Genomic DNA, 20,793 nt, shown 5'->3' on the forward strand with positions numbered 1-20,793 from the left:
AGTAAACTCAGTATTTGATGGTTAAGAAATATCCAAGGATATTAAGGAATACCATTTGAAATTTAAAGACTTAATTCCTTCTTACAGAAATGTGATACCTGCAACCTGCTTCATAAAATTACTAAGGAAATTAATAAATGTATACAAAGTACTATATAGTGATAAGTGATTTTAATTCCAGGGAGAGCTTTTTAATTCATTAATAGATGAAAGTCTAATCTATTAGCCACATAATACCACATTGCTGATTGATAAACCTAGAATTCTAGGTTCTAAACTGACAGTTTTGAAATTCAATACAGTCATCAAAACTAACATTATGGTGAAATATATTCCAGACACATGTGCTCAACAATGCCAATCTAAAGAAACATCATAATTAGTAATTTACATGCCTAAGATTTCATGCATTTTATAAACATACAATGTGTCAGTAAAGGTCCAATTAGAAATTAGAAATCACACAGGAGTTTGAACAGGGAAAATTCAAAATAAATAATTATTATTATAACTAAACAGAGTACTGGAATAACCAGAGATTGGCTACTAAGAAGTAAAGAGAACTCTAGAACATAAAATAGCAAGTATAAGGCGCAAGCACCACCCTTAGAACTAAAATGGAATGGCCAAGGAAGAATAACCACTATGTCCCCAGACTGAGATCTAGATTTTGTTGGAAAGGTCACAGCTATGGCTCACTGGATGACCCAGAAGATGCTGTAGTGCTGCATCAGCAGAACTTGCTGGAAATCTGTCCTTTAGCGCATTCATGGGTGGTATCTCATTGGAAGCACTACACTATAAAACCACCCAGAAAATGCTGGCTGCTAGGTGCTGCTGGTTTCCATGCACTGCAGGAGCCAAACGCTATTGCTATAAGCAGCAAAAGCAGCAGAGTTACTCTGCTACAAAACTGCCTGGTGGGTGGGTAGGGTATAGGGTTCTGCAAGCTACAGGCCACTGAGTGCAGATGACTCATTTTGCACTTTTGGAGCCAGGGAAGTTGCAAGCACTCAAAAACTAGTAAAGAAGTTCCCTTTCTCCTTTAATGGCATTGTGTCAGTACCTTTAACTGACAAAAGTTAATACTCTGCCAGCTGGCACAGGAAAAATATTTAAAGGATTCATCTCCATTTTCCCAGGGCAGTCAATGAAGGGTAAATATGTTTTTTCTGTGTGTGTGTGTGTGTGTGTGTGTGTGTGTGTGTGGCTTTTATTTATCTTTAAAGGGTAAATAAAGAGGTGACAGTTACATTGATGAGTAGGACACTCAGCTAGAATTCCAAACTGCTATGTTTTACCTTGGGAAATGGAAAATAAAGATGTAAGCCAATGAGTCAAGGATGAGAAAACCTTAGGTAAAGTCAATTCCTTAAACCTGTTTTCCTGATTTTAAACAAGGGGAACAACCATTCATATTCAAGATACCTTTGCGGGTGATAGATGGATAAAACACAAAATGTGAATATTCTGATTTGGGGCCTGTTTTCCCTTGGAAACATAGCCTAAGCCAGAAGAAAGGAAACATATATCAAAAATCAAAAATAAAAAAGCATCAAATATATAAATAACTATTTTTTTTCAGCCAATTGTTTTTAACAAGTTTACTCTTGTTGAAACAAACGATGAATGACTGTGCCCACTGTCTTCTGTTACCATGCCTATCAAGCATGATTAGTTAATACTTAGAAGATTTCTCCTTGCTATGTAGATATAACACATGGTTATAATGGCTAGACTATGGCATATGATAAATACGAAGAAAATAGTAATTTTAAAAAGAGAGAGAGAGGCCGGGTGCAGTGGCTCGTGCCTGTAATCCCAGCACTTTGGGAGGCTGAGGCGGGTGGATCACCTGAGGTCAGCAATTCAAGACCAGCCTGGTTAACATGGTGAAACCCCCTCGCTCCTAAAAATACAAAAATTAGCTGGACATGGTGGTACATCCCTGTAGTCCCAGCTACTTGGGAGGCTGAGACAGGAGAATCACTTGAACCTAGGAGGCAGAGGTTGCAGTGAGCCGAGATGGCACCACTGCACTCCAGCCTGGGTGACAGAGTGAGATTCCGTCTCAAAAAAAAAGGAGAGAGAGAGAGAGGCTGCTACACTAGACACAAATTTTGTTCTTCATTCCCTGCACTCTTAATTGTACAGCCTCAGCCTAGAAACTTCATTCACTCCCATGTTAATACCTAAATCTTCATTTCCAAGCTAATCTTGGAAATTAGCTTGGAATGTCCAAGCTAATCTTGAAAATTAGCTTGGAATGTCCAAGCTTAAGTTCCTTTTAAAATGTCATAAAAATTGACCCCAAAAAGGAAGTGAAAAGCTGAAAAAAAATACCAATAACCATTAAAGAAACTAAGCTGACAGTCAAAAACCTCCACCATCCTATAGCAACTCACACTCTGTTCCAATAGGTATCAGTCCAGAGGATATGGCCAAACAGAGCCAAAAGGTAGAATGGGGGCAGGGGTGAATGGGCCGCAGGCACTTGGTTGCTACATTCAATTTAGTGTGTTTTATGTATAGCTGCTGCAACTTGGAAGTCCTGGGAAATATTATTATAAACCAACTTTACTTCCATATTATACTGATGTTATTCCCTTATTTACCAATTACATATAACCCAAATTATTTTCTGAAATAAACAATGTAATAGAATAGATTGTGCTATGTTTCTATATAATTTTATTTGAGAAAGAATTCTATTGAAAGGAGGGAAGGCAGGAGAGAGAAAGGAATGGAGGGAGAGAAGAAAGAAAGAGAGCAAGAAATGGTAAAGAATTAATTAATTCACTGACTGATTGATTAACGTGGAAAACAACTACATCAGACTATCTTCTCCAAAACTGATGTCTCCCATCCAGGTTTCTAATGGGAGGTAAAGAGGTAATGAGTTCAAGGTTAAATATCCTGATGATAAACCAAGACTCACGGAAGCTATGTCACTCTGCTTTTAACTGGGTCTATCTAGACTGGATTAGCACCTTTGGCTTTAAATTCTGAGTTATATAAAGATATAATAACCAAAATCAAACAAACAAACAGACAACAACACAAAAACCCCTTCATTTTCATTAAGAAAAAGAGTTAAGGCTGGGCACAGTGGCTCACGCCTGTAATCCCAGCATTTTGGGAGGCTGAGGTGGGCAGATCACAAGGTCAGGAGATCAGGATCATCATCCTGGCCAACATGGTGAAACATCGTCTCTACTAAAAACATAAAAATTTTCAGGGCATGGTGGCACATGCCTGTAATCCCAGCTACTCAGCAGGCTGAGGCAAGAGAATCACTTGAACCCAGGAGTTGGAGGTTGCAGTAAGCCGAGATGGTGCCACTGCACTCTAGCCTGGTGACAGAGATAGACTCCATCTCAAAAAATAAAAACAAAAAAAAAGAAAAAGAGCTAAATTGCTTTTCATTGGGTTTAATTTTCAATTCTGTAGTAGAAATTCAAAATAGTATCACTCTAAACTAGAAATTTAAAGTAAGATGGGTCACCTTATGGCATTTTCTTCCACATGCCCTTCAAGGAAACACTCAACATAAAAAATAACAGGGCCAGGTGCGATGGCTCATGCCTGTAATCCCAGCACTTTGGGAGGCTGAGGCGGGCAGATCATGAGGTCAAGAGATCGAGATCATCCTGGCCAACATGGTGAAACCCTGTCTCTATTAAAAATACAAACATTAGCTGGGCTTAGTGGGGCGTGCCTGTAGTCCCAGCTACTCAGGAGGCTGAAGCAGAATCACTTGAACCCAGGAGTCAGAGGCTGCAGTGAGCTGAGATCATGCCACTGCACTCCAGCTTGGTGATTGAGCGAGACTCCATCTCAAAAAACAAAAACAAAAACAAAAAATCCCCACAAAGTTAATGCTAAGTAAAGGCATGTTATTGTCAACCTTAATAACAAACTGAGAAAGGTTCTCTAAAAGAAAGATATTTATTTGGAAAGAGCAATGTAATGAGAATACCTGTGTCATAGTAAATGATGTGCATATTTAGGGAAGTTAGGAAGACAACAGTTTTTAAACGAAAACTGAGGAGGATAAGATAAATGTTTTAAAATGATTATCCTTGGCTACAAAGATCAATAACAAGAGTGACACCAGTCAGAGGTTGGACAGTCAGTTGCTGGACAGATGTCTTGGGTAGAAGTATTTATTGAGTAAAGTTGTGATGGCCTTTGTACATGGTTGTGGTTTTTGTGGAGTCTTTTATGACACTTTTTATCAGGCATGTAAGCATGAAAACCCTCTCTTCACAGCCTCCTCCAGCTCTATTTGTCAGGATTTTTTTTTTTAACATTAGTGATTCCATTTTGATTTTGACAACTTTTACACTACATAGCTGTTCTAAAATTTCATTTTGCACAGTGAATACTGATATGGTTTGGCTGTGTGCCCACCCAAATCACATCTCGAATTGCAGCTCCCATAATTCTTCCCATGTGTCATGGGAAGGACCCAGTAGGAGGTAACTGAATCATGGGGGCAGGTCTTTCCCATGCTGTTCTTGTCCTATTAAATAAGTCCCACAAGATCTAATGGTTTTATAAAGGAGACTTCCCCTGCACAAGCTGTCTTGTGCCAAGTAATACATGTCTTCCTTCACCTTTGCCTTCCACCATGATTGTGAGGCCTCCCCAGTCATGTGGAACTGTGGGTCCATTAAACCTCTTTCCTTTATAAATTACCAGTCTCTGGTACGTCTTTATTAGCAGCATAAGAACAGACTAATACAGTAAATTGTTACTGAGGTAGTGGGGTGTTGCTGTAAAGATACCCCAAAATGTGGAGGCTACTTTGAAACTGGGTAATAGGCAGAGGTTGAAACAGTTTGGAGGGCTGAGAAGACAGAAAGATGTGGGAAAGTTTGGAACTTCCTGGAGACTTGTTGAATGGCTTTGATTAAATGCTGCTCATCTCAGATGGAGATGAGGAACTTCTGGGAACTAAAATAAAGGTGACTCTTACTACGTTTTGGCATAAGAAACTGGTGGCATTTTGCCCCTGCCTTGGAGACCTGTGGAACTTTGAACTTGAGAGAAATAATTTAGGGTATCTGGTGGAAGACATTTCTAAGCAGCAAAGCATTCAAGAGGTGCCTTGGGTGCTATTAAATGCATTCAGCTTTATGTACTCACAAAGATATGGTATGGAATCAGAACTTATGTTTAAAAAAGAAGCAGAGCATAAAAGTTCAGAAAATTAGCAGCCTGACAATGCAACAGAAAAGAAAAACCCATTTCCTGAGAAGAAATTCAAGCTAGCTGCAGAAGTTTGCGAAAGTAACAAGGACCTAAATGTTAATCACCAAGACAATGAGGAAAATGTCTCCAGGGCATGACATGTCTTCATGGCAGCCCCTCCCACCACAGGCCCAGAGGCCTAGGAGGAAAAAATGGTTTCCCAGGCCAGACTCAGAGCCTTGCTGTTTTGTGTAGTCTCAGGACTTGGTGCCCTGCTTTCTCGCCATGGCTAAAAGGGGTCAAGTACAGCTCACGCAGTGGCTTCAAAGGGTGCAAGCCCCAAGCCTTGGTGGCTTACAAATGATGTTGGGCCTGTGGGTACACAGAAGTCAGAAATTGAGGTTTGGGAACCTCCACCTAGATTTCAGAGGTTGTATGGATATGCCTGGATGTCCAGGCAGAGGTGTGCTGCAGTTGTGGGGCCCTCATGGAGAACCTCTGCTAGGGCAGTGTGGAAGGCAAATGCTCTGTGGGAGCCCCCATACAGAGTCCCCACTGGGGAACTGCCTACTGGAGCTGTGAGAAGAGGGGTACTTTACTCCAGACCCCAGAATAGTAGACAGCTTGCACCATGCACCTGCAAAAGCTGCAGACACTCAAAGCTAGCCCATGAATGCAGTCACAAAGGAGGCTGTACCGTGCAAAGCCACAGGGGCAGAGCTGTCCAAGAACACGGGGAAGCCCACCTCCTACAGCAGCATGACCTGGATGTGAGACATGGAGTCAAAAAAGATCATTTTGGAGCTTTAAGATTTGACTGCCCCACTGAATTTCAGACTTGCAGGGGGCCTGTAGCCCCTTTGTTTTGGCCTATTTTTCCCATTTGGAATGACTATATTTTCCCAATGCCTATACTGCCACTGTATCTAGGAAGTAACTAACTTGCTTTTGATTTTACAGGCTCATAGGCAGAGGAGACCTGCCTTGTCTCAGATGAGACATTGGACTGTAGACTTCTGAGTTAATGTTGAATGAGTTAAGACTTTGGGGGACTGTTGGGAAGGCATGTTTCATTTCGGAATGTGAGGACATGAGATTTAGGAGGGGCCAGGGGCAGAATGATATAGTTTGGCTGTGTCCTCACTCAAATCTCATCTTGAGTTGTAGCTGCCATAAGTCCCATGTGTTGTGAAAGGGACACAGTGGGAGGCAACTGAATCTTGGGGGTGGGTCCTTCCTGTGCTATTCTCATGATAGTGTGTAAGTTTCACGAGATCTGATTGTTTTATTTATGATAGTGAATAAGTCTCATGACAGCCTGTCCCCTGCACAAGCTCTCTTGCTTGCTACCACATTAAGATGTGTCTTGCTTCCCCTTCGCCTTCTGCCATAATTGTCAGGCCTCCCCAGTCATGTGTAACTGTGGGTCCATTAAAACTCTTTCCTTTATAAATTACCAGTCTCCGGTATGTCTTTATTAGCAGCATGAGAACAGACTAATACAAATATTGACAGTGATAGGAAAATCTATGATTTGGATAAAAGTGCTAGTAAAAAGGTGAAATGCTGATGGGTAAGTAACCCTCAAATGAAGAAAAAAAAAGTAGAACACTTTAAGCATTACTGGAAATTTCTATCCTCTGAAAGTACTGGAAGACAATATTGCAGAAAGGGGAATCAATTAATCATGAATCAATGCACTGCATGCACACTGAAGGAGAAGTGATAATTACGTTACTATGCAAATACAAAAAGATTTCAAGTTAACCTTCCTTAGCCACTAAACAATATAAATAAAACCACATGTCCTAGCTATGCTACTTGCATCTCCAAAATCATGCATAAAGAAGAAAGTTACAATATCAATTCCTCAAGGTACATATCTTAGACCTAAACGTGTCACTTTGCTTTGGACTGTTGTGCTGCCAAATAAGAAAAACTCTTGTGTACCCTAACAGAGGTGCTCAATATGAAATTAAGATTTAAATTATGCTGATTTTGTTAAGTAAGACAGATGGCTGTCCTATAAAATAACAATATACAATGCCCTAATTCTATTATTGATGAGTTAATTAAACAATGAAAAGAAAAGTGAACCCATTTATAGAATCAATCTTTCAAGTGGCATTAAGAATACTGGGGAACAGCTGGGCACAGTGGCTCATGCCTGTAATCTCAGCACTTTGGGAGGCCAAGGCAGGAGGATCACTTGAGCCCAGGAATTCCAGACCAGCTTGGAAAACATAGTGAGACCCTGTCACTACAAAAAAATTTAAAAATTAGCTGGGTGTGGTGGCATGCACCTGTGGTCCCAGCTGTTGGGAGGTGGAGACAGAATTGCTTGAGCCCAAGAGTTCAAGGCTGCAGTGAGCTACGATCATGCCACTGCACTCCACCCTGGGCAAAATTTAAAAAAAAATAATAATAAAAAGAATGCTGGAGGAAAAAATTTTGGTAAAAAGTAAAAGGAAATATAACTGAACAAAAACATAATGGAACTGATGGCTTTTTGAGTTGACAGGAAGGAAATTCAGAATCTCAACTTTTATGTTCAGAATTATTTGCTACTCATTAATAGGAATATATTTCTATAAGAAAGGTGAAGAGGCCAGGCACGGTGGCTCATGTCTCACCCAGCACTTTGGGAGGCTGAAGTGGGCGATCACCTGAGGCCAGGAGTTCAAGACCAGCTTGGCCAACATGATGAAACCCCATCTCTACTAAAAATACAAAAGTTAGCTGGGCATGGCAGCACACACCTGTAGTCCCAGCTACTCAGGAAGCTGAGGCAAGAGAATCGCTTGAACCCAGGAGGTGGAGGCTGCAGTGAGCTGAGATCGTGCCACTGCACTCCAGCCTGGGCAACAGAGGGAGACTCTGTCTCAAAAAAACAAACAAACAAAAAAACAGTAAAAACATGAAAATCTATTTGTGTCTTTATATGCTTTTATTGTGTTTTAAATAAATAAGAAATATTACTTTAAAAGCTTTGGTACTTCAAAATATTTCAAATTTATAGCCATATGAATATGGCTATAAAGAGCAGAACATCTAGTATTAGTCTACATATAAAAATATCTAACATGAAAAATAAAAATGTTTAATTTGTTCCTCCAAATTTCTCTACTGGCTCCTTCACCAGAATGGTACTCTATACAAAAAAACAAGGAGGGAATATGTTTTTCCTACATTACTGTCAATTTATTTTTGTAGTAAGAAGTTACCAGTATGGATATAAATGACATAATATGTTCTGTAAACTAATCTCTCTGCATTCACCAGTGTCACTGATTTTACTGTTACCTCCTAATTTCATTCTATAATATGTAAATAGTAATTAAGAAGAAAATCAAGAATCATCTAAAAGCTAAAAAAATTAAAATGTGCTTCTCTACCATAAACAGTAGGGATGGGGCAGTGGTTGGTGCAGCTGGGAGACAGAAATATTAACTCCTATGTGACAAATAGTATTACAGTCCTAGTATTAGCTGCCCTTCCCTTACTGAGCCTGTTCCTATAGAAGGCTTACATTTCTTGCTTTCATTTGACCTGCTTTACCAATGACATGTGAAAGTGCTATGTGTCAGTTTCAAGCAGAAGTTTTATTTTTGTGTGTGTGTGTGTGTGTGTATGTGTGTGTGTGTTTTTTTTTTTTTTTTTTTTTTTTGAGAAGGAGTCTTGCTGCGTCGCCCAGGCTGGAGTGCAGTGGCACAATCTCGGCTCACTGCAAGCTCCGCCTCCCGGGTTCACACCATTCTCCTGCCTCAGCCTCCCAAGCAGCTGGGACTAGAGGTGCCCGCCACCATGCCTGGCTAATTTTTTTGTATTTTTAGTAGAGACGGGGTTTCACTCTGTTAGCCAGGATGGTCTCAATCTCCTGACCTCATGATCCGTTCGCCTCGGCCTCCCAAAGTGCTGAGATTACAGGTGTGAGCCACTACGCCCAGCCTCAAGCAGAAGTTTTAAGAGCCATGATACAGGTCCTGCTATCACATCTTCCCTCTCTCCTTTAGCCTAGGTATCAGAATAAGAGGGCACAGAGCAGAACACAGCAGATTCACAAAGTACACATGAGAACAAATAAGCCACTAAAATTTTTGAGTTGTTTGCTATTACAGTTTACCAAAAGCTGTCTAATAAACCATGATATGTGGGGAGAGAGATATGCAATATTGTAAACAATACAGACATTAAAAAACAGTCAAATGGTATATACCCATGGCAACTACTCAACCTGAAGTCCATTTCTGTGTTTGTAAGTACTGGCTAACTGGCTAACTGTATGTTAGGGGACTACTACAAACAACAAGATCAGCTGCTCCCATTTTCTTGGAAGTCTCTTCGATGTCTGAGACTGCATTTAATTTGAGCCTGTTCACCTTTCCTACTTCTTTCCAAAGATTACTGGAAAGAAGGTTAATTATCACACTTACTGTTTTATACACAGTTTAAAGGGATGGGGAAAGGTAAACACATAATACACATTGTATATAACAGAGGTAATAGTGACAAGCTAGGAATTCACAATATTGTCCACAGTAATTTTCTAATTTCAAAATCCTTCTGGGCCAGTATGGGGTGGCTCATGCCTGCAATCTGGGAGGCTGAGGTAGGCGATCGCTTGAGCTCAGGAGTTTGAGACCAGCTTGGACAACATGGTAAAGCCTCATCTCTACAAAAACTACAAAAATCAGCAGGGTGTGGTGGCATGCGCCTGTGGTCCCAGCTACTTGGGAGGCTGAGGCAAGGGGATCACTTGAGTCCAAGAGGTCGAGGCTGCAGTGAGCCATGATTGCACCACTGCACTCTAGCCTGGGTGACAGAGTGAGACCCTGTCTCAAATAAATAAACAAAATAAAATAAAACAAAACAACACAACACAACTCCTTCTGATTTTTGTAGCTTGGTAGCTAGAGAATTAGCAAGTAGATTTTAATATTTTAAAATACTGTTTATGAGGAATTTTTACTGTAATGGGGCTTGCGAAACCTTCTTAAGCTGTAACCAAACATAAACAGTTGTACCCACTCCAAGTCTTTTCAATTTTATCCTGCACTGTTTCCTAATAAATTGTCAAAACATTAATTTATGAGCTGGACTAAAAGGTTACTTGCTACTGAATTTAGAAAGTTCACTTAAGAACTGCCTTGGAATTTCTGGATAACTGATACTGAAGCAAATGCAATTAAGTAAAACATTCATGTCATTTTTGCTCAGTAATTATGTTTCAAAATATTACAGTATGTAAATGTTTCATCAGTATATGACACAAGAAATCAGTCATTTCTGCTTAAGTGCTAGATATAATTATCAAATTCTAAATATGAGTCATTAACTAATGGTATATGTTATACATTATTTTGCCCTAAGAACATGAGTTGTGAAAAGAAATGAGACAAATTTCTGTATAAGACCTACTACTGGACTTGTCTTCTTATTTTTAAGTCACTCTACATATTGATTATATCTCAATATAATCTCAGGTAAATTGACTTTGCTTCTCTGAGATTTAACACAGGAAACATTCTACTTAAAAAATTTGTCAGGAAGACTAGACCAAAAGCAGTGTCCAAGAATGCCCAATTTAAGTAATTTTCTATGAAAATATTTCTTTCCTCGCAATTCCGAAATCTGATTACCTTTCTTAGTTATATGCTACAATTAAAAATTAATTTTATACCTACTATGTACCCACAAAAATTACAAATAAAATTTTTTTAAAAAATAATTTTTACTTTCAGATTAATTTGCAACTAAGAAGATAGATTTTTACCATTTTATTTTACTGAAAACTAAGATTACATAGTTGAGACTATTAAAAGATTTAAAAATAGATGCACAGGAATATACAGAAAATTATAAACACAGCACTTCAAGGAGAATCTGATGCCATTATTTTTAAATGAAAGAGAGACAAGGACACAGGCATTGAAATGGTATTCTACATTAGCATTGTGCGTAAATGATAAACTATGTCACACTGCAAATACTGTAAAGTCAAGTGTCGTGAAGTAGCCTTAGAATGAAAAAAAATACTGTAAAGATGTGAATTACTGGAGAAATGTCAGAGGGGTGCAAAGCATTTTGAGATGAAAAAAAAAAAAAGAATAGAAAGTAACAGGTATGAAGTGAAAAAGGAGGTGGTTTCTCCTATCACATTTTAACCAGCCTTGCTATGCTGGGAGTGTATTAATTACTGAGCTCTCACAGTGCTTGAGCGTGTGTCCTTCTGTGCATCCTCTATAATAACTTACAGGCCAAGCCTCTAGGTATTCCCACCATTGTAGAAATGGTGGCAGGAGCTACAAATTAAATATTTGGTAGATATTTTTACTCGTGTGTTAGGAAGCCAAGCATCACAAAATATAAATAGAAAATGCACATACACATATACATGTATCTCTAAGGATGTTATATGAATATGTGTGTGTGAAAGTACGTGTATGAAACTATATTCTAGAATATAACTTTTTAAAAAAACTAGACGTAATATCATAAACTGATAAATCTGAGTTTCTAAATGATTTTCATTTGCTTCTGGTGTGACTGCAGGGCTTAAGAAAAGAAATTAAGAGGTTATTTAGGTATAACCTATACAGAACTTGCTGACCAAGTAACCTTTATGCTATTGTCAGAAAAGAATTTTACCCTTCTTCCTACTGCAATGGATAGCATTGTTCACTTAGTCTAAAATATCTTCTATTTTATAAGACTGCTATTTCACTCACTCCATACTGTAGAGAAAAAAAGTACTAGCAGTCATATAATGAAAGAACTAGAAGAATTCTACAACAGAATGTTAACAATGACTTGTCCTTATCGCTCTAACTCAGCAGCTGCTACTGAACAAAAATTATTGCTAATAAAGGGATTAAGCTATTATCTTATGTTAGCAAATATTTAGAAATCAATTTTAGATTAATCATAGCATGTTAATATCATGAGAAGAACTGACTAAAATGATTCACTTTGGTTAGAATACTCATAGCATGATTTACCTTTACATGGCAATCTTAAGCTTTAATAATTTCATGTATAATGGATCAATATAAAGAAATGATTCAATTTATTTCATTCAGAATTTTCATCTTAACCATTCTAATTAACTAAAATCTATAAACATTTGGCTATTAATCATCTGTGCACAGAATTAGTGTTGCCTTTAATAAAAATACAATCTCATGATAATAGGCTTCATCAATCAGTAGACAGCATTGCCTATATATGCAAACCAAGTCCCGTTGACTATTAAGTGCTCTGTGTGCATTATTTACCTCAATGCCCTTTATTTAAGGATATCTTGCATGTCTGGGTTGTGCTGTAATAATAAACCAGCTCAGCAACTCCCACGGCTCACAGCATTACTAAATGTCTTCTTTTGAACCTTTTGGCAACAAAAAATAAGCTGAGTGGGTCATGTCAATGCTAAATTTTTTCATTAATTCACTACTGTCCTTACGCAATACTAGTGCATTTTAAGGTAATGGAAAACATTACAAGGAAAACAGTAAGCATTTCCCCAAATTGCAATGGAATGCTACACAGCCTATTACAAAACTTACCAGCGTATTTCAAGATTTTCACAAAAAAAAATTAAAGATTTGTTTTCATAACAGATTAGACAAGAATTTCTCTTATTCCACCTAATATTTAGAAAGTTATGAAAACCATAATTTCATACAAAAATATGGCTCTAGAAACAAATCTTTCTTTTCACTCAAAAATGTAATGAGGATATTTTCTTTACAAGGAAGAAGTAGAGACAATAGTAATGTAATCTTCCACTTCTCACAAAATGCTAACAGAAATCCACTGTTTTCTTCCATCACACTGATTCTTTAAAAAAACTCTAAAAAGTTATTTTATCATAGGCAAATCCTTCAAAATACACCAAACTTTGGTAATATGATTGAGGAGAACAAGGATTGGTATGTGAGGTCTTTCACTATGTAATTACAATTTAGGAGCATCTCAGTTCACCTAGTAAAAGAGAGTCTCTTAAACATGCCACAAAGGCCATCTGAATACTTATGTATCCAACAAGTGATGATATATAAAGGAAGAGCATTCAAAATATACACATTCATTTAATCGTTAATTATTGAATCCATAGTTGCTACAGAGATCATGTTTACAGTGTTATTATTTTTCCAACAATGTAAATCACTGATGTTTATTTATACACTAAATGTCTAATATCACTCAATTTTGTCTTTTATTGTAGTTAATTTTTTCACTGGCTATACCTTAAAATTTACTTTATAATTTAATATAATGATTTAAGAGTCAATTAGTTAAAATAGCACTAATAGATCAAATATTTTCTTGCTTAAAAAGGTATCAGGATTGATATATTTGAAAATTTAGGAAAATTGGAGGATAAGGTACACCAACCTTGAGTTAACAAGACAAAATACTGAAAGCTCAAGAAAAATAGCAAAACCAACATGTACAGAAGAAGATCCTGCCTCTGCGTGGGCGAAAGGGTATTCATACTATGATAAGCAACCCTTCTCAATTTGAGATTCATAGCAAAAGATATCAACTTTAAAAGATACTGATACAAAGAAAAAAAAATCTTATCAGAGGGACATGATAACTATCTTTAAACATGTTAACTGCCATCCTGTGGAAGGTTGATTAGGCATAAACTTTTAACTGCAGAGGTCAAAACTGGCACTTTTTGTTCAACTAATTATTCAAACTATTATTTCCAAGAATGACCTAATTAAAAATGAAATAGCGGCCGGGCGCAGTAGCTCAAGCCTGTAATCCCAGCACTTTGGGAGGCCGAGACGGGCCGATCACAAGGTCAGGAGATCGAAACCATCCTGGCTAACACGGTGAAACTCCATCTCTACTAAAAAATACAAAAAACTAGCCGGGCGAGGTGGTGGGTGCCTGTAGTTCCAGCTACTCGGGAGGCTGAGGCAGGAGAATGGCGTGAACCCGGGAGGCAGAGCTTGCAGTGAGCTGAGATCCAGCCACAGCACTCCAGAGCGAGACTCCATCTCAAAAAAAAAAAAAAAAAAGAAAGAAATAGCTTGTCCTTTACGAATGTAACCATTTGTAGAAATTTTAAGTAGGCGACTAATGCTGGCCTATCAAAAATGATACGGCCTGGATTTCTATATTGGTTGAGAATATGCACTATATGGCTCCTAAGTCTCCTTATAACTCTTAATATTCTCTGAAAAACTTGAAGCTCTATAGCAACTTTAGTGTTAGTGTTCACCATGAGTGTACTGTGAATATTTCTAGAAAGGACATTTTGTCTTTTATATTCTCGTATCCAACTATGGATGGAATTAGTTCAGGGAATATACTCAAACTGGCACAAAAAATTTTACTCTGTCATTCTTCAGATGACAGTGACTCTAATACAGAGTAAATATTTCTCTGCTAATAAACAAAACTTGCTGTATGATGCATTCCTCTGACAAACAGCCCCTTAACAATTTTATACATATATATATATGTCAAAAGAGTAAGAAAAAGACTTTTGTGTAAAAAAAACTACATAGTGATTGAGATACACAGGCTTATATATATATTTGTACATCTGTTTTGAGATGGAGTCTCCCTCCATCATCTAGGCTGGAGCACAGTAGCATGATCTCAGCTCACTGCAACCTCCACCTCCCAGGTTCAAGCAATTCTCTTGCCTCAGCCTCCCAAGTAGCTGAGATTGCAGGCACCTGCCACCATGCCCAGCTAATTTTTCTACTTGTAGTAGAGATGGGGTTTCACCATGGTGGCCAGGCTGGTCTCAAACTTCTGACCTCAGGTGATCTGCCCATCTCAGCTTCCCAAAGTGATGGGATTACAGGTGTCAGTTACCACGCCCACCCAGTATTCAGTAAATATTTTTTGAATCAATAAATGAACAACAAAAAAGATTCAGAAGCTATGTTTGGTGGCACAAACATTTTCCTTAGCCACATATTGAGAATCCTATTGTTAAAAAATGTAACAAGTTAGCGGGGGACTAAAAAACAAACAATTACATACAGTTGTCCATCCCTCAGTATCCGTAGACGACTGCTTTTAAGAACTCTATCAAATACCAAACTTCAGAGGAGATGCTCAAGTCCCTTATATTAAATGGTATAATATCTGCATATAACCTACACACATCCTCCTATATACTTCCATCATCTCTAGGTTGCTTATTATACCTACTACAATGAAAATATTATGTAAATAGTTGTTATACTGTATTGTTCAGGGAATAATGACAAGAAAAAAAATCTGTATATCTTCATTACAGAAGCAACCATCCTTTCTTTCTCTGAATATTTTTTATTGTGACTGGTTGAATCCAGGTATGGAACCAATGGCTACAGAGAGCTGGCTGTATTTGACAGGGTCTATAAAGGTAAGAGCATCAAACAAAATTCAAGAGACAAGCATAAAAGAAATTACAAAAATTGACTTTTTGTTCTAACACAAACCCAGAATACGCAACTCTAAGTGCATCTGATTAAACAGGTTAATGGTAACGTAAGCACTGAACTTTACAATGCTATTCATAAAAACAAAAACTAAATGATTTTTGTTCATGAATACTGTATACATTCAAAAACTATTTTTTAGCTTTAGTTAACTGCACGTAAAATCCCATTTAGTATGAATACTCATGTTAACAATGTGTAAACATTATTCTATTTTTTTCTCCTGAATCTTAGCCTCAACTAATTTCATACCTAACACAAAACAGATAAAATGCATCTTAAAGAGCTTCTGATTTAATCTTATGTTCTACTTCAATCATAGCCAGTCAAGGGTTTCTTCAAAACTTATAAGGCACCAATACTTTGCTTTCCCTATTCAAAGATCCTTCTCCACCTGATTCATCACTTATTACAGACGCATTCTTCTAGTCTGGGCTGGGATCTGTGGAGTCATCAGGGTGTGGGCCACACACACCCCTTGCTTATACAAGTAGATAGGGCCCAAATCCAACCTCTGCGCCTACTGCTTCAAAAGAAGAGGAGTTTGTTTATGTGTTGTACATTTATACATCCTAAGTTTCTGTGACTGATTTTAATTAAATAGTTCCACTGCTAAAAAGTAGCAAGAGCCATTGTTCCATATCTACATTCTAGACTGATCAATGCTTCCCAAATGGCTTTAAGATGACTCCCAAAATGTCCAATCAGGAGTCAAGGATTTTCAGGGTTGTAGGTTACCAAAAACGGGACCTATACAAGGTAGTCAGCAGGGGGAAAATTTTTTATTTATTTATTTTTTTGGTTCAAAGGGCAAGGAAAAAAAATAGACTTTTGTGTAAAAAAAACAAACTACATAGTGATTGAGATACACAGGTTTAACTTTTTTTGTTGTTGTTGTTCTGAGACAAAGTCTCCAGGGTCTCACTCTTGTCACCTAGGCTGGAGTATAGTGGTGCAATCACGGCACAGCTCACTGCAGCCTCAACTTCCCAGGCTTGGGTGATCCTCCCACCTCAGCCTCCCAAGTAACTGGGACTATAGGCATACACCACCACGCCCCACTAATTTTTTTGTAATTTTTGTAAAGACAGGGTGTCACCATATTACCCAGGCTGGTCTGGAACTCCTGTACTCAAGCAATCTGCAAGCCTTGGCCTCCCAAAGTGATGGGATTACAGGCGTGAGCCATGGCGCCTGGCCAGGTTTAACATTTAAGAGTCTAAACAGCAGCTACATACAAAGTTATCTCACCTACCAAAAAATTTAGAAGCAGACGTTATTTTAAAAATACAAATAGTCCAGCCAGATGCAGTGGCTCACGCCTGTAATCCCAGCACTTTGGGAAGCCAAGACAGGCAGATGACGAGGTCAGGAGATAAGAGACCATCCTGGCTAACACAGTGTGAAATCCCATCTCTACTAAAAATACACAAAATTAGCCAGGCGCGGTGGCAGGCACCTGTAGTCCCAGCTACTCGGGAGGCTGAGGCAGGAGAATGGTGTGAATGCTGGAGGCGGATCTTGCAGTGAGCTGAGATCGCGCCACTGCACTCCAGCCTGGGAGACAGCAAGACTCCGTCTCAAAAAACAAACAAACAGACAAACAATACTCCTGGCCGGGGGGTGGCTCTTGCCTATAATCCCACCACTTTGGGAGGCCGATGTGGACAGATCACATGAGGTCGGGAGTTTGAGACCAGTCTGAGCAACATGGAGAAACCTTGTCTCTACTAAATATACAAATTAGCCAGGCGTGGTGGCACATGCCTGTAATCCCAGCTACTCAGAAGGCTGAGGCAGTAGAATCGCTTGAACCTGGGAGGTGGAGATTGAGGTGAGCCAAGATCGCACCACTGCACTCCAGCCTGGGCAAAAAGAGTGAAACTCCGTCTCAAAAAAAACTACAACAGTAATACTACAATAACAACTTTTCATAAATAGTCTTTTTAAAAGTAATACTTTATTTTTAAAGTTCTTTAGTTCTGAGCTCTAAAGTTCTAGAAGGCTCTATCTTTTAATTTTCAGAGGAAAACTCTCTTGGACTTTTAAAAACCATTTAAATATTTGAAGCTATATTAAATTTAGATTACAAATTTTCTCCTTTGCAGATAGCCCATACAAAAAATGACAAGGCAAGGAAAATTTGGAAAACAACCACTACAACAACCTTTTTTTTTTTTTTTTTTTTCCCCCAAAAGGAAATAAAGATTTGAAACAAAATTTAACCCGAAGATTAACATGGTATTTTGGGGAGATAGGAACTTGGTTCAAAAAGATAAGCAATGGATTATGAGGATTAGCCTGTGTACAGTAAATCTAAAGGTATTCACATACAGCACCTCTTTTCTCCTGATTATCCCCATAGAACATTTTGGCATTTTGGAAAAATAAAGATTTTAAAATATTTTTGTTCTGATTTTTCAGCTATTTTTCCTATTTCTCAAAGTGATATACAAGATTATCAAGGTTATATCCACTTGTATAAGAACAAAAGCTTTCTTCCATTATACTTAAGATGACCAATACAAAGCAACAAACCCTGGAAGCCAATATACTGCAGGCATTAATTCTGATTCAGAGGGACTGGTATCTTAAACTTCTCTAGAACAGTAGGCATATGTGGGTACTCCTCAACAGAAACTGAGGGGAGAACTGGTAAAATTGTTTCAGTAATTATAACCTAGAAAACAGGGTAGTACTTTCCCAAGTGCAAAATTGTGTATGTTCCCACTGTGCTACATAGCTAAAGCTTACAACAGCTATAAAAGGTAAAATGATTGTCATGCCCTATAAAGAAAACAATAGTAGAAAACACGCATAGAGTGAAACTGGGCAAAGTCTTACAAGCTTTCAAATGCACAACTCTAGATGTCCCCAACAATCGATTAGGGCAAACTACCAACTACATTCTACTCTTTGGAACTTTTTTTTTGGAACGGGAAGTCTTTCGTGTTAAAATTATTCACATGCAGTCTCATGCCAAATGCCACGTAGTCCAAGTTACATTCTCTATTTGAAGTGAGCATAATTTGGAAATTTTTCATCTTGGAGCTTCTGGACTTTAGACTAAAAATCAAAAGCTGAGAGATATGCTGTACATACTTTTTGGTAAGAAATACTAGAAACAGGCATTTAATGCTGTCTCAGTTTCCATTACCTTAAAATAAGGGGATGATGATCTTCAATATTCCTTAGTCTTAAGATTGTGTTTTTTAAGTTAGTATACCATTAGTTTACATTTGTATAATCCAATATAGCTTTAAGAAATGATTACCAGTACATCTGATAAGGCATCAAGCATAAATTTTAAGTCCACTTCTTATGTACTTAAAGGTAAAAATACTCATTATTTGCTTTATAAGAACTGTTCTATTTTTGGGATTTTCATTTAGTTGTTTTTTTTAATGAGTCAAGATTTGTTAAGAGTTGGTTACTACATAACATGCCAACCCTGTTAACTGAAAACACAGAAACAAAAGAATTAATATTTACAGTCAACCAATAGACAAGGTGTACTTGCTGGCATAACTATTTTCTCCCTTTCTTTGGCATAACTATTTTCAACTTAATCATTTGGAGTATTACTGCCATCTACAAAGAGGCATTCCAAGGACATATTTTATTGTCAGAAACTTTATTATTAGAAGTACAAATAACATGGAAATAGAAAGTTGGGTTAAAGACATGAATTCCATACCTACTCTAGGGTTACAGGAACAAAGAAAGGAAAAATCACTGTATACTAGAAAAGTTGTGAAAAGACTCTTGGAGAATGCTTGACTTTACTAGGCCTAAAACCTAGTATGATTAACAAAAGTAAGTTGCGGGAAAAAGCATAATTTGTAAAGAATGATGATATATTCTTTTTGGATATGGAAAATGTCAGATATAGAAATTGAGTCAAATGGGAGAAAGAACAAACACTGGTTTCAAAAGTCTACAGAAAAGAGCTGAAACTGAAGATGTGTAACTAGATTATTAATAGATAAACAAAAAGAAAGGCATATAACAAATGACATGGTAAAACCACTAAGAAGAAAATAAAAGGCCAGGTGCAGTGGCTCATGCCTGTAATCCCAGCACTTTGGGAGGCCGAGGAGGGTGAATTCACCTGAGGTTGGGAGTTCGAGACCAGCCTGACCAACATGGAGAAACCCTGTCTTGACTAAAAATACAAAATTAGCCAGCGTGGTGGTGCATGCCTGTAATCCCAGCTACTCGGTAGGCTGAGGCAGGAGAATCGCTTGAACCTGGAAGGCGGAGATTGCGGTGAGCCGAGATCGCGCCATTGCACTCTAGCCTGGGCAACAAAAGCGAAACTCCATCTCAAAAAAAAAAAAAAAAAAAAGAAAAAGAAAAAAGAAAAGAAAAATTGTTTTCCAAAAAGAACAGATTACATCAGCCTCTAGGATATTCCTAGAAACCTTTTAATATACCTTGATCTTTCATGCTGTGGTATACATTTTCTAAAACACAGTGCTCTTTCCCTTTGAGGGTTAACTAAATTAAGTATAAGCACTAGTAAATAAACTTTTAGATCTGTAGATCTATGCTTCTCAAACTTAAATGTGTATATGAATCACCTGAGCTTATTAAAATGCAGATTATGAGCCAGTAAGCGATGGCATGGGGGAGGAGGAGCATTCTGCATGGGTAATAAGCTCCCATGTGATGGCCAAAGATTGCTAGTCCATGAACCACAGCCTGAGTAGCAAAGTTTTAGATGAATTTCTGTAAATCAGCTTTAATATTAAATTAGATTTTGGGAAAGTGGAAAAATACTACATTGAGTGAATTTCACTGAAAAGTTCAATAGAAAATGCTTTAAACACAGCAAAGGTAAAGATGAATTCTGATCTAAAGGTACTTTAGAAAGCCATATTAAATGTGAATATGTGTGTATGGAAACAGAAGCCTAAAAAAATTCAAGATCTTGAAACCTAATAAAATCTACCTTATTAAAAGCCACGAATAATTCCACTAAGAGAACAGGAATGACTGTTGTGCTTCTGTAGTAAAACTGCTGTGAACAGTAAGAAAACTAGAGACATTGTGTCACTTGAGACAATAAAAATTCGTTCAGTGTATTACTTTATTTACTGCCTGTAAACTTTCTAGTGAAATGGACTTATTGACTTAGACA

At 37.8% G+C, this 20,793-nt stretch overlaps 1 protein-coding gene across 4 annotated transcripts in view; it reads right to left on the reverse strand.

Annotated features, from left to right (window-relative positions):
- Window positions 1–20,793, reverse strand: part of HS2ST1 (heparan sulfate 2-O-sulfotransferase 1) — a 197,318-nt gene that overhangs the window by 94,427 nt on the left and 82,098 nt on the right. The window lies entirely within an intron of this gene.

This window comes from Macaca fascicularis, chromosome 1 (assembly GCF_037993035.2).
Source record: "Macaca fascicularis isolate 582-1 chromosome 1, T2T-MFA8v1.1".
NCBI lineage: Eukaryota > Metazoa > Chordata > Mammalia > Primates > Cercopithecidae > Macaca > Macaca fascicularis.